This window comes from Pseudorca crassidens, chromosome 8 (genome assembly GCF_039906515.1).
Source record: "Pseudorca crassidens isolate mPseCra1 chromosome 8, mPseCra1.hap1, whole genome shotgun sequence".
NCBI classification, from domain to species: Eukaryota; Metazoa; Chordata; class Mammalia; order Artiodactyla; family Delphinidae; genus Pseudorca; species Pseudorca crassidens.
Window position 1 is genome coordinate 39,790,468 of NC_090303.1, and position 16,119 is coordinate 39,806,586.

Sequence of the window (16,119 nt, forward strand, 5' to 3'; positions counted from 1 at the left end):
TGGGTGAGAAAAACAACTACTTTAATATGTCTTCTGCTTTGGGGGTCAGGAATTCAGGTAGGGCTCATCTGGACAGTTCTTCTGCTCCCTGTGGAAATGATTTGGATCACTGGGTGGTATTCAGCTGTTGGCTAAGCTGAACTGGGGAGTCTGAGACTGTTTCACTTATATGCCTTACGTCTTGGTGGGGATTGCTGGGGGGCTGGGCTCAGCTGGGCTTCTCTTCCTTTCTTTTGTCATGCAATGTTAGGGCCTCACCATATACTATCTCTAGCAAGGTAGTTGGACTACTTATGTGGACGTTTGGGGCTCCCAGAGACCACGGTGGAAGCTGCCCACATTCTTAAAAGCTAAGCCCAGAACTGGAATAGTTTCACTGTGCCAAACTCTATTGGTCAGTTGTCGTCGGCCAGCCCATATTAAGGGGCAGGGTTGCGAGACCCCAGTTCTTAATGGGAAGAGGGCCAAAGCATTTGTGGTCATATTTAGTTGGCCATGGCAGAGTGAGAAGTTGGGTGAGGCCTCCACCCACTGCTGCTTCCAACCTGGCAGGTCCTCTCCCTGCACAAGCAGAGTCCACCTGCTCATCACCTTCTGACACATCAACCCTAAAGGAGCCAGTGATGCTAGAAAGGCCATCCTTAATGAGTGGTACCCATCCTGAAGCCTTTAGTATTTTCGGTGAAAATATATCATTTGACCTTATCATGGAAAAATGTAGCTTGTAAACAATGTAGGGTGCTCATATTTACCAACTCTCAAAACAACTAAATTGACTTACAGTGTAGACAGTTGGAACTAGTGGAAATGTCTGGGACAGCAGTATGTATTTAAATAGTATGTGAACTCTGCTCTTAATTTTTGTAGATCAGATAACCAATATAGATTTCAATTTTATTTAGATAACTTTTACCAACCTCAATTTTAAAAAGAAATTGGATTCTTGAATGAGGTTTTTTTAAAACAGGCAACAACAATTTTGAATATTTTTACTTAAAGATATCTCTAAATCTAGAATCCTATATTGGGCAGTGTGCTCATTTAAACAAAATTGTATATATATATATTATATATGTATATAATATATATAATATATATACGTGGTGACTAATTGAAATAACAGGTAAATACCACGTGTTCTTATTTTCAATCAATAATTCGTTAACAAGGACATTAGTTTAAATGACAAACATCTTAAAAACAATAAATTTAGAGTTGCTGGTTTGTAAACATGTCACCAAGTTAAATTGTTCATTCTAACCTGTATAATTGAAAGTGAATCATAGTTAGAATACTGTTGTTATTTAAAGGCTGTCATTGCTTTCATTTTAAGAAACATGTGTTTTTATGAATTTATCTATATTCATTGAACATAAAAATACCACAGATTAAAATATGAAGTCCAACTGGAAAAAAATATTTTCCTATTTTCGTAATTATTAGAGATCTGCATGCATGTTTGTAGTACTGTATACTTCTTCCCTGTGTATGAGAAAATAATCTCTCTCCTGCATACATCCTCTAGTTACTCAATTTTCAGAAAATGATTATGAGAGAAACATTTTCAACAACTTTTTTCAAGTTAAGTGGTAAAAAGATAAGTTATATATATGTGGTCTTTAAAATAAATGTTATATACAGATTATCATTTATCCTTTGGCATAGATGTTATAAAGAAAAAAATAGAAGTTTCTGATAAACAGTCACAGAAATTCACCATTTTTACTACAATCTTTGGGTAGATGATACACATATTCAAAAATGTATTTGTTTATCTTACCAGTTAGATATGAAACAACTGTGTCTCTACCACTGTTTCTCAAACTAATTAAGTAGAATTAGTGTTAGTATTTAATGAGATTTATACATCCCCTTAATTCACTTGATGAACATTAATTGAGCTCCTACATTGAGCTGAGTGTTAATATGTGCCAGACAACACGGTGGGTACTTTATGTATATTATCTAATTTAATCCTTAAAGCAACTGTCGTAGGCGGAGTATTGGCCTCCTAAATATCCACATCCTAATCCTCAGAACTTGTAAATGATACCTGGTAACAAAAAGAGACCTTATACATGTGATTTAACTAAGGATCTTGAGATGAGGAGACTAAGTTGGATCATCCAGGTGGGCTGTAGTCCGTCTTTTAAGGAGTCTTAAAAGACGGAAGCAGGAGATCAGAGAGGAGGCAGACACTACTTCGGAAACAAGAGGTTGCAGTGATGTGAGGCCAATGAATGCAGCTGACCTCTAGAAGCTAGAAAAGGCAAACAAATGAATACTCCCCTAGAGCCTCTAGAAGGAACAAGCCCTGTCAACACCATGACGTTAGCCCAGGGAAACTGATTTGAGACTTCTGGCATCCAAAGCTGTAAGAGAATAACTTTGCATGGTTTTAAGCCACTGAATTTGTGGTAGTTTCTTATAGCACTCCTAGGACATTAATACAGCAGCCCAGCTGGGGAACTCAGGTAAAGGTTAGGTAACTTGTCCAATATCACAACACCTCGGTAACAGGAAGTTAAGTGTTCTATTTCTGTGCTCTCAGATGGTGCTCCAGAGTTTATCATTGTAGGCAGAAATTGCTCCCTTGTTTTAGAGTGTCAAGTAGTTAGAAGTAATTCTTACAGTACTTAAAAAAAGATGGCACAGTAAGTGTGTGGTTTTGTTTTGCTGGGGTTTTTTGATGGGAAAATATTTATTCGTTGTAGGTTTTCACAAACTCAGCATCAAATACACTTCTTCCGTAGCAGAGACCACCTGCTCCAGTGGACCAGCAACCCTTCACGAATTAGACCTCCGATAGCACTCGTCAACCCAGAAGTGCTCTGCTTCCTTCTCTGCACAACGGACCTAACACTGTCAACAAGGTAATTCTAACAAGATTGTGCAGCAATGACAGTGCTTACTGGGGTATGAGATCATTCCAAAGTCTAGTGCTGTAGGCTTAGAATGATTGAGTATCAGTATTAGTGGGGTGAAATAGCTGAAAATTCTGTGACAATAATTATTTTTTTTAACATCTTTATTGGAGTGTAATTTCTTTACAATGGTGTGTTAGTTTCTGCTTTATAACAAAGTGAATCAGCTATACATATACATATATCCCCATATCTCCTCCCTCTTGCGTCTCCCTCCCACCCTCCCTATCCCACCCCTCTAGGTGGTCACAAAGCACCGAGCTGATCTCCCTTGCTATGTGGCTGCTTCCCACTAGCTATCGGTTTTACGTTTAGTAGTGTATATAACGTGACGATAATTCTTTAGAGGAGGCCATCAAGCAGATGCACAGCACCCAGTCCTCTTTTCTGGAGGTAAGTGAGGGCAGTGATCGTAGTCCATGTGGCTTATTTTTGGTGTGTCATCCTCAAATCAGATCCCTTGTCTTAAATGGACTTGCCTCCCCTCTGACCCTTCCTTGTTGCTTTGATAAGATAGAAGGTGCTGTGCCATAGGCTTCTTCATATTCGCTTAACATGGTTCTGTTGACCTTCACGCTCACATCCCATTCAGCCTAAATAAGGTCTAGAAGAGTTTATGGAGACAGGGAATTCATCTGGGTTGTTGAGCCGGGAGCTCAGAAGAGAATACTGGGACATGGAGACTCTTTCCCTCCCAAGGTAAGGTGACCTAAGAAAAGCGTACAGAGACTGGCAGTGTCTCTAAGAAAAGCAGACTGCAGCACACCATGGTTGAATGCTTTAAGAGGCATAAAACCTCAGCCTCATCTTGCAACTTCCCTTGTAGTTGAACGTGAGACATTGCTTAATTGAATCTGGGCAGAGGGGAAGCATTCATGTACATGAAGACTTAGGCCTGTTTATTGCCTGGAGTCTTCTGTGGGTAGGAGAAAGGGTAGAACAGTCCACCATTGCAGAGAGATCTGAGGGGGTGAAGTGGCTTGCATTCCTGCTGTTGGAAATGACAAGGGTTCATAGGCCAATGGATGCAGAATAGAGTAGCCCAGCTCAAGTCGTCTTAAATGTGCCCCGTGAAAGAGGGAAGCTACCGACAAGAGTCCCCAGAGCCTAGCTTCCACACTACAATCCTATGCATTGTGGAGATCCCCCCCGGCCCTCTGAAAAATCCACACGTATGCCCTAAGAGAGCAAACATATAGGAATGCTGTCATGAAAGACAACAAAGGCCTGACTACAAAAATATAAGGAAAGACTGTTGCCCCTCTTCCTCCAATTCCCCCTTTCTCACCTCAGTACAAGAGGAAGCAGAAAAGGAAGGAGGAGGAGGATAAAGGAAAGCGAAAGATAAGTAAAAATGCCTTTTCTCACAGGAAGACTTTGAGCCATGGGCCAGTCTTGAGTTGTGGAGGAGAAACAAGCTTTGAATGGAATTAGAGATTGAAGCTCTGATTTAGACTGGATTGATCTTTTGAATAAAGTTGACTGAGAGTGAGTCATAATGATTGAAGAGGAAATAGAAGTGACTTGGAAGTTATGAGATTTGTATAATGTTCCATCAGGGAGCAGGGAAGGATCAAAAAGGAATGACAAGTGGAATAGTTGCTTAAAAATAAAGAGACTTCCAGAACACATTTCCATCAAATTTAGTTCACTCCGTAAACGAATCAATCTCGTAAGATGTGGGATAGAACAGTTAGGGCTTGAGATCAGACCTCCCATATTACTTTCAGGTTTTCTGGGCTCTGATGTCCTTAGAAATCACCCTAACATGAGAGTTTAGTCTCTCGTGTCTTTTATTTCCATTGAATGTGCTTCTATAATACATTGTACAGTGCAGTGACTTTAGTGGTCATCTGTCAGTTCTCTTCCTGCTTTACAAAATCAGATTAACTTTAGATTTCCTTGGTGGGTGTTTTCTCATTTTATTGTTTCAATTTCTGGTTTGCCTAACTTGCCACACTTTGTTCTTGCTTGGAAATTTTTCCGTTTTCTCATGTAATAGTCAAACGGGAGAGAAACGTGGGATGATGAGAAGTTATAAGATATACTTTTAGGAGCAAAATTTAGAGTATCTTTGATAACACAAAGACAATATTTGGGACTTCCCTAGTGGCACAGTGGTTAAGAATCTGCCTGCCAGTGCAGGGGACATGGGTTTGTTCCCTGGTCCGGGAAGATCCCACATGCCACAGAGCAACTAAACCCATGAGCCACAACTACTGAGCCTGCGCTCTAGAGCCTGCAAGCCACAACTACTGAGTCCACATGCCCCAACTACTGCAACTCACTGTAGTTGCAGTGAGCCCACGCACTGCGACTACTGAAGTCCGCATGCTCTAGGGCCCACGTGCCGCAACTACTCAACCCAAGTGCAGCAACTCCCGAAGCCCACGCACCTAGAGCCCGTGCTCCGCAACAAGAGAAGCCACCGCAATGAGAAGCCCGCGCACCGCAAGAAAGAGTAGCCCCCACTAGCCACAACCAGAGAAAGCCCACACACAGCAACAAAGACTCAGTGCAGCCCAAACAATAAATACTAAATAAAATTTTAAAAAAAGAAATAGTAAAAAAAAAACCCAATATTTTTGTTTCTTTAGGGTTTATGCTTTTAACCTAAGGAGAGAAGGAGTAAAGGAGTCCTTACTTTGTCTGAATGGTTTCTTGAAAAATTTAAGGTGTCTTGAATGTCATCCAATAAAGAGACTGTCGATTTAAATAACTCAATCATGGTTATATGAAATAGATGGAGAATCACAATGGGAAAGGGAAAACCTATGTTCAGGCATTAAGTGGCCTTAGGACATTTAGAAGATAATTAAATAAAAGCATCTCCTAAACCCGAGGCAAATTTAAACACTAAATATTAGTAAAGCTGTCATACAAACTGTCTTTAAAGAAGGAAGCTCTCTTCCCTTTCCTGTACTACTTGGAAATTATAAGAATCAGCATGTCTCAACTTTCCGTTTCAAGCTTCAAATTTTATTCCCCCACCAAAAAAGAAAAAAAATCCAAGGCGTTTAAACTGAAATATGTCAGGTTTAAGGATGGAATTCTCTCGCTATTCTAGTTAAATGTCATGAAAAACATATCTGTCCATCAAAAATGCTTTCAGCCTACTATATATGTGTCATTGCAGGATGGTAAAGATCTATTCTTTTCCCTGTTATAAAATAAGCAGTTCAGCAACAGAGTCAGATTGTCAAATCTGGTTGGGATCTTAGGGCTTGTCTAGATCACTCCCCGTGTGGTTGAACTCAGTAGTCCAAGGTTTCTCATCTGCTCAGTTACAGGATTTGAATCACTGACCATTTCTGCTGACTCCTCTCCAGTATACCCATTCTCTCTGGAGAGCATTTGTAATTTGTATCCTGGTTCCAAATAGCATACACATTCTTCCCCCCACCCCAGATACTCCCACCCAAAAATACCAAATAAATTTTGGAATGAATTTTATTTTTCTAAATATTTTTTAGTTTCAAAATTCACAATCATGTTGCTTTGTGAAGTACCTTTTCCCCTCCATTTTTTGTCTCCCTATTTCTTCTGCTCTAAGCCTTAATTCCTTAATTATTTACACATTTGAGCATCTTTGGACGGTATTGTGGCCTAGAAGCTGGAGGTCAGTTTTAGGGGAAATAGGACAATCTGTAGGAAGATGACAAAACAGAGAACTTAGACAATTTGACCCATTTCCCGGTCACTCAATGTGCTTCCAAGGTTGTTGTATTTTGTGTCAAATTGGCTACTCGTACCAGCATGAAAATAAGATAATTTTGATAATGTTTCCATAATCATTTCTGAATTAGATAGGGGAAGCTTAAGTCCTTTAGCAATAGACTCCGAATTTAATGGCTGAAAAAAGACATAAAAGACTTTTGTTTCTTTTTGCGTAGCAGTCTAGGACAGCACTTCTCAAAGTATAAGAAAGAAAATTGTCGGGAAAGTAGATTCTCGAGCCCCACTCTAGATCTGCTGAATCAGAAACTCTGGTGTGGAGGGCCAGCAATGTGTGTTAAACTTTCCAGGTGTTTCTGATGTACATTAAAGTCTGTGGGAACATTTTCCAGCCCAAGGAGATGTATGTTTATGACAGTGAAAGGGGGTTATCTCTGCTTCACTTAGTCATTCAGAGATCCGAGCTGACTATATCTTTGCCATGTTCGACTTGCCCCCATGAAACAGGTAAGAGCACAGAGCAGGATATGTGGGAAGTTTCATAGGACCATTGTAGTGCTTCTTACCTAACTTTGGAGGGAATTTCAGCAGATGGCCACAGCGAACTGCAAGAGAAGCTGAAAAATGTAATATAACTGGGCATATTATGTCCAGTTACTACTAAAGAAAGGAGGAGGGACTTTGATGGATAGTCTATGCAACAATCACATGATTATCTTTGGACAATCAGGTTTGCTGGTGATGTGTTTCATCTCTTTTCTTCTTAAATTCCTACTGATGTTGCTTTCGCTCAGGTACTTTAATTCTGGCATTGTACAAGAGTATTGCATCATGGGAGCTAAAGTAAGAGGGTAATAGAAGAAAGAGTAAACAGCAGTGCCAGATGCTGCCGAGAAATCAATGAAATGAGCACTAAAAAGTCCCCTAGATTTGGCATGGGGCCAAAAAATGGAGGTCATTGATGACCTTAGGAAGGATTGTTCCATAAATAAATGGTACAAAAGCTGTGTTGGCATAAACTATGTTAGTAAATGCATAGGAGATGAATAAACAAAGACAGCAAAACATAATTTTTTTAAAAGAGATTAACAGTGGAATGGCAGAGAGATAGGGCTGTAAGTAAGGATGATATGGGACAGAGGCGTAGGAATAATTCCATATAGATGGAAAAGATCTAGTTGAGAAGGTTTGGTTGAATATTCAGGAAAGGGAAGTTGGATAATACTCCTGAAAAATTATAATGGGGTCCAAACACACAGATGGGAGGAGTTACCCTAGATAGGAAAAGAAAAACTGCCTCTAATGTAACAGGAAAGAAAGAGGAAGGAGGGAAAGAGAAAAAAAAATTAAAGTAATAATTGGGGAAATTGAGAGATGAAGTTTCTAGATTAACACAGATGGATTGCTGAGCAGTATGAAATATGTAATTGAAGTTACTTTACACAACTCTACATAAAATCATTGTAGTAGCCTGTTAATGTTATATTGGGTTGCTATATTAATTTGGCTGCTATAAACCCTAAAAATTACATTTATTGGAGTGTGTCTGTTAATTTTTTAAAAACATTTAAAAACTGACCAAGAGTAGGGAAACTATGATATTTTATTTTTGCCTAACCCTGCTGAATTAATCTGTGGTAAGATTTCCTTAGTCAGCAGGTTTATTACAAATATAGCACTTTGTGAAATTCAGTAACTCTCTTAAGGCTTCAAAATGAACACTCATATGGGAGGTTTTTAAGAGCTGACATCATTTCTCTGTATTTTATTGGAATTTTAGAAAATTCTGGAAAGAATCTCATCAAATGAACCAGTATTTCATGTTTATAAAAAAAGTAATTAAGAAAATTGTGCCTAATGTAAACATGCAGTTTATGTGCCAAGAAATGGAAAAAAAATATAGGCCTTTGTCAATCATTAAACAAATTTTTTAAATTAGATCTCTAGGTGCCTATAAATTGTGAAGGGACCTGGATATTTATCCAGTGCCAGGCTTTCAGCCTTTCAGTGCGGCTGCTGTCGGCCTCTGAGTGTAGGATGCGCTTTGCTAGAGCCCACCATGTGCTATGAAAAGTTAACTTCGCTGACCAGGCGCTCATACTCTGGGCCACGTGGCATCACCCCAATCACTGCAAGTACCAGACTAGGGATAAGCCCTACACTAAATGATTCAAATCAGCCAGTCCTCAGGGAGCCTGCAAAACCTAACTAACCCCACACTGCTTGCCAAAGCTGCCTACCTAGCTGCACCGCACAACTCTAGTTTGCTGTGACCCCCTCCCTGGGTGTCATTCCCTGTGTGGCCCTGCCCAGCGGCCATCTCTCTCAGTAGCGTTAAGTAACAAAACATTCAGCCTTTCATCTGCATGAATCAGTGTGTTGTATCCCGCCATCAAAAGAATTCTTAAAGTCTTATAATACAGTTGGCACTATGGCCACAACCACTGACTCTTGGATAACTTCTTTCGAGCTGCTCTTGGCTCACTAATTGGCTCCAGACCACAGGGAGAGCAGTTGGGATGGAATTTGAGCTTGGGCTTTAGTCTTGCAGCCTGAGGCTACTTGAGCTGTGCTTTCCAGGCTGGAAGATTTGCTGGTTCTGCTTCTAGTCACAGTCTGTGTTTGGCAGAGACCTATTCCAGGGGACCCTCCTTGATGGTGGTGGTGTTTCTTCATCATTATTTGGGGCAGAACTCTGGTTGGTCTGTGTGTTTCAGGGGACTCCTGTGCAGGAAGATGTTGGCTGGGCTCCCCCCATGGGAGAGAAACGGCAGCTGGGTGTCATTTTGATGTTGCTCAGGTGTGGGTAGCAGCTACCTCTCTTTGTTGGTGCGTATCTCCTTGCTGTCCACAGAGAGCTTTATGCTCCCTAGACTGTCAGGAATATCACAGGCTGCACCTTCTAAGACCAGCCACCCAACATGTAATCCGGAGGGGCCCTCTGGCTCAAGGAAACAAAGATTTCATCCCAGCAACCCCCTTCAGAACACCTGCCAGGTATCCAATTACTTAAATAATACAAGACCACTAACCATTGTGCTTGGGCCTTAGTAAGCGCCCCAACATAACATGCGAAGGGACTGATACTTCTGACAGTGGGTCTTACTGCACTGTCCCAAGGAGAGGCTGCAAACCCTAGTCCTCTAGTGGTGGACTGGGAAGGCCTGGAGTAAGAGCCGGCTGCCTAAAGGCAGGCCGTGAGCCCCTACCCCTCGTTTCCTATAACCACCTACATGCTTCACACTGAGTTATCAAACTGAAAACACAGGCATAGGTGCCTAGAAGCCCAAAACAGAGGGAAAATAATGGAATGAAAGGAAAAAACCTAGATACAGAGGGAGAAAATAAAAAATGAATTATATATGTGTGTGTGTATAATATTTTTTAAACAAAGGTCCATAACTTAAAACAAGTGAAAATCCAAAATTTACTAAAATAATTTCTATGACAAAAAGATAAAAAGGGTGCTGATTGCCTTTTCTGCCTCTACAGCATAGGTGCTAAATTAACTTTAACAACTGCTAAAATGCACCAGTTGACAAAGCTTCATGGATTTAATCATACTGGATCCCATATTACAGTTTTATCAGAAGATCCTACTAAATTTAAACATGGAACTCCCTATAACCCTAGGAGAGTAACTAAACATAAAATACAGGAAAAAAGGGTAGTCCTTATTTTATGTTATAGTCCTGCCTAAGTTTCCCATAGTCATAATATCTATTGCCCTAAAATATTCTATATTGGAAATAGACACTCTGAAATAATGAGTAATAAATTGAAGTTAAGTAAAGTCTTTGGCACTTAGAAACTGGCTTGACAAAAAAAGACCCAGTTAAAATATTAAAGTGGTCCAATTTAAGTTAAAACAGGGCCTTCAAGAACTCAAACTTCATATAAGACCTAATTAATAAAGGGGTGATTATGTCCACCGCCTCTCCATTTTATAGGCAAATTCGCCTGTTCTTAAACCTTCAAAAATTGAAGAAAAAAAAAAGAATAATGCCTCACAGTGGATTACTGCAACTTTAATACTACGGTCCCATCCATTAAGGTCCCCATTCCCAATACCCGATATTATTAAAATTACTGATGTCATCCAATTAACAACCAGTAAATATTTTGATAGTAAAAGGTTTGGCTAATATGTTCTCTTCAGTGCCTATTTTAACAGCCTCTCAGCGTCAGTTTGCCTTCACCCCAAGGGAAGCAATGCACCTTTTCCAGCCACCTTCTAGAGTAAGGACCTCTTTGCAATTGCACACAATCTCTGCAGACAACATCTAACTGCATCCACTGTTCTCCATCAGCACGGATATGATATTCCAGCGATGACATCCTCCTTTAAGGACGTTTGTTAACACACTCATTAAGGACATAAAACTCCAGCATCGTTTAGTCAGTGTTGCATTCTGGAGGCAATATAGTCCTCGTGTAGAGATTCTACTTACTCTCTCTGATACTGTTACTTACTAATCAGCCCGCCTTGAATGGGGCCCCTTCCAACAAAAGGCTATAAAACTGGTCCAAATTAACATCGATAGGCCCCACGGGGAAACATTCCAGGATGTACACCTGGGTAGTATGTGGGGTCGGTCCAGAGTGGTTCACTCTGGCCAGAGTCTTGGCTGCCTGAACATGGTGAACACAAGGGGCCACACGTGTGATTGTCTTCTTGGCCCTGCACGGTGCTCCCTGGGGTGCCTGGCTTTGATTTCGGGGGCAGTGTCCTTCCTGTCTGTCACTGACGTGTTCTATGCAGATGCTGTTCACTGAGATAGGCAGTAGCCCAGCCCCACCCCACCCCTTCCCTTGCTCCCTCCCCCACTCCCCGTGGTCCCCAGGAGGTTCTTTTGCTCCTTACCAGACTCCAGAGCAATCGCAGTAGGCCTGAAAGCTAGATATGCACCTGTGCAAGCACATGGGGAGAGGGCATGGGTTTGTGATAATGAAGAGTGTAGCCAAGCCATCACCAGGGACTACCCTGGGAGATGCCACATCCTGATCCACATGGGAGAACAGCTATTCTTCAGAGAGTGGTTGTGATTAAAAATTCAACACAAGGGAATTCCCTGGTGCTCCAGTGGTTAGGTCTCTGTGCTCTCACTGCCGGGGGCCTAGGTTCAGTCCATGGTTAGGGAACTAGGATCCCACAAGCTGCGCCGTGAGGCCAAAAACATTTTTAAAAATAAAAATTCAGGGCTTCCCTGGTGGCGCAATGGTTGAGAGTCCACCTGCCGATGCAGGGCACGCGGGTTCGTGCCCTGGTCCGGGAAGATGCCGTGGAGCAGCTGGGCCCATGAGCCATGGCTGCTGGGCCTGCGCGTCCGGACCCTGTGCTCCGCAACGGGAGAGGCCACAACAGTGGGAGGCCCGCGTACTGCAAAAAAAAATAATAATAAAAAAATTAAAATTCAACAAAATCAAGCTTGAAGAAACATTTTGCGTGCAAACATGAAAATCAGCAAAAACAATACGTATGCCAGTTTGAAGGTTGTAAGAAGACCTTTAAGAACATCAGCAGCTAGAAATCCATCAGTGCCAGCAGAAAAATGAATCACTGTTCAAGTGAAACCCGGAAAGAAATGGCAAGCACTTTGTTTCACCCGGCAGTCTGAAAGGATGAGAAGAAAAGTCTACGAGAGCCACGTTATGTCAAAAGGGATGTTCATTGTGCCAAAAACATTTGAGAGAAACCCGCTAAAAAGAAAATAACATGTGAAGTATGCCAGAAAACATTCAAGCAGAGAGGTGAGGGTAAGCAACACGTGAAAACTCGTGTCCCAGAAAGGAATGTGTGTCAGTGTCCAAGAGAAGACGATGGTGGGAGCTATGCAACATGCTTGGTCTCAAGAGCCATATTTTCTCTCTGCCTGAGGAAAAGCACCCATTTATGTGTGAATATGCTGGCTGGTGCAAAAGGTTTGCAATAAAACACAGTCTCACAAGGCATGCCGACATGAAGAGAATGAAAATCAAAGTACAAGCATCTCATGAAAAATCGAGTTGGGCCTTTCATCTCAGTGGATGTATCTCTTCTAAAAGGAAACACCAGTGAGGCTTCTCTTTGCCTAAATACAGAAAGTCACTGAATGGTATTGATCTCAGTAATTACTCTCAGCTAAATAATCAGGTTGTATTGTTGAAAGGACTACAAACCAACAAGCTCAGTTACTTTCTCTCAGAAGCACATTTCCCTTTATTAAAAACACTGATTTAGAAAAAAAAAATGACAGGCACTCGTGTTACTCTCCTCAGAGGCTCCTTCACCACAGAAGGTTTAGCGACCTCTTCTCACACCTCCAGGAGTCTCAGGACTCTTATGAAGGCCATAGGTTGCCTTTGGGCTTCTGATGATAGAAACCAACCTTGGCTCTGTGCTCTACACCATTAGAGCAAAAATCACTGGCCACATACTGGTCTTTCCTAGAAATTGTGGTTCTGATGGATCCTTGAGGCTGTGACTTTCTATACCCAGTTGCCCATTATGCCTTGGGTCATAAATGCAGCCCCCCTCAATCTGAGCACCTCTACTTAGACCTCCTTGATAAAGAATGGAACCAGACCTGGGCCTTCTGGAATATTCCACCTGGAGGAGGGGTTTGTCTCTCCTCTCCTCAGTTTCTTGCCAGATGCCAGGCTGCTGGATGAGGTTGCCCTTCTCCCAGTTACCTTAGCTACCTGGGGAGTCCCTTGGGATCAACTGATGGAACAGCAGTGAAACTTCATAGACTATATGGGTGGCATTGCCACCATCATAACTGATGCTCAGTGATGCTTTCCATCTGCTAACTGGTATGTCCATGATAAAGGACAGGGCCCAAGAGTCAGAAAATTTGCCATTCCACCCCCATAGCGCTGGAGGCCAGATGTAGGGTACATACCTTTCTGGGACCCATTAACCATAGACTGTCCCATGGGCCAGGAACCTGCCCATCTGACATGTGACTCATTTGAGCCTAAACTTCTACCACTCAAAAAATCTTCATCAGTATTCAGATTATGAGGGGTAGATAATTAATCCTGGCTCTCCATCTGATTCCCTCCAGAAAATTAAAATTATTTTTCCAGGACTATTCCCTCAGACAGTGTGGGCTGCTAGGGAGCTAGGAAACTGGACTTGGTAAATAAAAATGGAGATAACATTAGGAGATAATAATAAAATCAACACCATATCCCATAATGATGAAGCCAGACAAGCCTTCATTGGTAATAATACAAGCCGGAGAAGGATTGACATCAAACAGCAAACGTCTATCAAGTGCAGCCACACACTATTTTGTTGGTCTCATTGCTATTGGTCTGGATGCGTTCATTGGTTTGAAGTCCAGAGGCTCCAACACTCCAAGTAAACCATCGTTTTAACCAAACTTAGCAGATGCTGGAGCCCACACCCCTACAACCTGAAGTCTTCACTGGCTTGCCCATTACCAACCAAGCCAACAACTGAGGCAGAGGGCCCATGGTAATTGCCTAAATTGGAGGGCCTGCCTGTAGGCTATGCTGGAGCTCAAAGCTCAGCCACAGATATTTTAATTGACAAACGTGCCATCCTATTAACAAGATGCACCCCAAACAGGCCATGTGATTTAAAAACTATCTGCAGTAGAATCCCTCTCATCACCCATCTGGACAGAATCTTGGACAGTTGGGAGCTTTTAGATTTGGCCACCCTTAATCAGGGATTTAATTATGTCAGTTGGGTTCTGGTGCTTCGGTTCAATGATAGCAACTTCGTTGAGGCAAGCGTCATCTTTGCTACTTGTGCACCCATGAAGCCTTTGTTTTAAAGATATTTATAAGTCGAGCTCCCAGGACCAAAATCACCTTGATACTTTACAAGAAGCTCAGTCTTGTTATAATACCACAGAGCCACAAAAACAAAACCCATGTTAACTTGAGTGGGTATCCACTTATAAAGGATACCCCCAGTGCCATATCCCAAACCGCATTGCCCTGGACCAGGAGCTTGTTCTTGAGAAGGTATCGCCCTTGATGACACTACTTGGGCCAAAGACGACTCCACTGGAAATGACTTTGCACCCTGTGACAGAGACAACTACTCCCTGGACACTGAGACCACCATACCAGCCACACCCACCAGTTGCCTCTCCTAAGATGCTGACATGAAACAGTTATTGTTGTTTTTTTTTTGTTGGACGTTAGGGATTCTGTGTTTCCTGCGTTTGCTGTTTACTTAGCTTGTGGTATGCTCCTTGTTCTATAGCTATACTTGCATACCTAAAGGGAAATCTTATAAAGGTTACTGCTCTCTGTGCTATTAAAAAATTAATGGAAATTCGTTCTTCCCCAGGTAGGTAACTTCCTCACATTGGTCCACCCTTCAGTTGGACCTCCCACTCCCCAGGGCCTACTCCTACTTCCCTTCTCGCTCTACCTTGCCCCCCACAAGTGCCCACCCTGTGTCTACGGCCACCAAAACCACCCCTTCCCCATGGCTACAAACAAGTACGACTCACCTATACCTTGCTGAACTAGCAGTTCACACTCTCCATCAACAAAACTGCTGTACCTACCACCTTGACTCAAGGGATACACCAAGATATTATTATCAAAAACTGCATAATTCATACTGTCACACACCCTACAAGTCCACCATGATCTTGTTAGAGACCCCCAAACTTCAAATCTGTTTTTGCCATATAGACAGTAAACTTGGATACGGTTGACCTATTTATACTTCTACTTGTCTCCCTCCTTCTGACTGCCATAATAAAATGTTTTCCTAGGCAGTTTAGGGGCATTTATATGCCACTCTGTAAAAGTCTCCTCTGCTACTTGGGCTACTGGAATTCTTCAGATAATTGAACTCGAAACGGATGCCAAGACAACAAGAGGTCAACTGTAAGAGAGGTTTGTTTTTGCGCTGTCTTGACCCAGTTTTCAGGACCTGACTAAAAGCTGGTCAGTTCTGCTTCTTGAGTGGCTGATTAAGTCCACAATCCAACCACCTCCCTTATCAGGCTCTCACATTCAGGATCATGGTGCATGCATGCTAACTGCTTCAGGGTCAGGAACCAGACAAAACTGAGGACCACCCCTATGCCCTGAGCCTGAAAAATCATCCAAATTAGCCAACCCACAGGGATCCCTCCGAGCCTCGCTGACTCTCTCCCCTTTATCCCCTACAGCTATAGCTTGCTGATACCTGCTGGGGTGGTGGAGAGGGCAGTTCTTCTGTGTCCCTGTCTGGCAGCCATCTCTCCTCTGGAGTGCTAAATAGCAGACTTCTCCCTTTCATCTATCCAAACGTCCATGTGTTCTGTTCCTCTATCAAGAAGATCTTTAAATCTCATAAAACATGTAGTTCGTTTTCTTTTACTATAAATCAATGACAGGAATGTTTCACCCAAATCTGAAGTTTCTAAATTCTTAGAATTGCCCCAAAGCAAAAATAAGTCACATCAAGTTGCTGAAAAATTAGATAAGACATTTCTACCTCCAATAAAGCCGTGTAACATAAATGTCAAAGAAACCTAAATGTCAAAAGAAGATTAAA

General features: G+C 41.9%; 1 protein-coding gene and 1 pseudogene across 1 annotated transcript in view; both read left to right on the forward strand.

Annotated features, from left to right (window-relative positions):
* The window catches only part of DGKB (diacylglycerol kinase beta), a 797,684-nt gene that overhangs the window by 12,698 nt on the left and 768,867 nt on the right, over nucleotides 1-16,119 (forward strand). The window contains exon 2 of the mRNA XM_067746239.1: nucleotides 2,715-2,873. The gene's annotated coding sequence lies outside the window, so the exon portion shown is untranslated. The remainder of the gene's footprint in view (nucleotides 1-2,714; nucleotides 2,874-16,119) is intronic.
* LOC137228696 (transcription factor IIIA pseudogene) lies at nucleotides 12,020-12,641 on the forward strand (annotated as a pseudogene).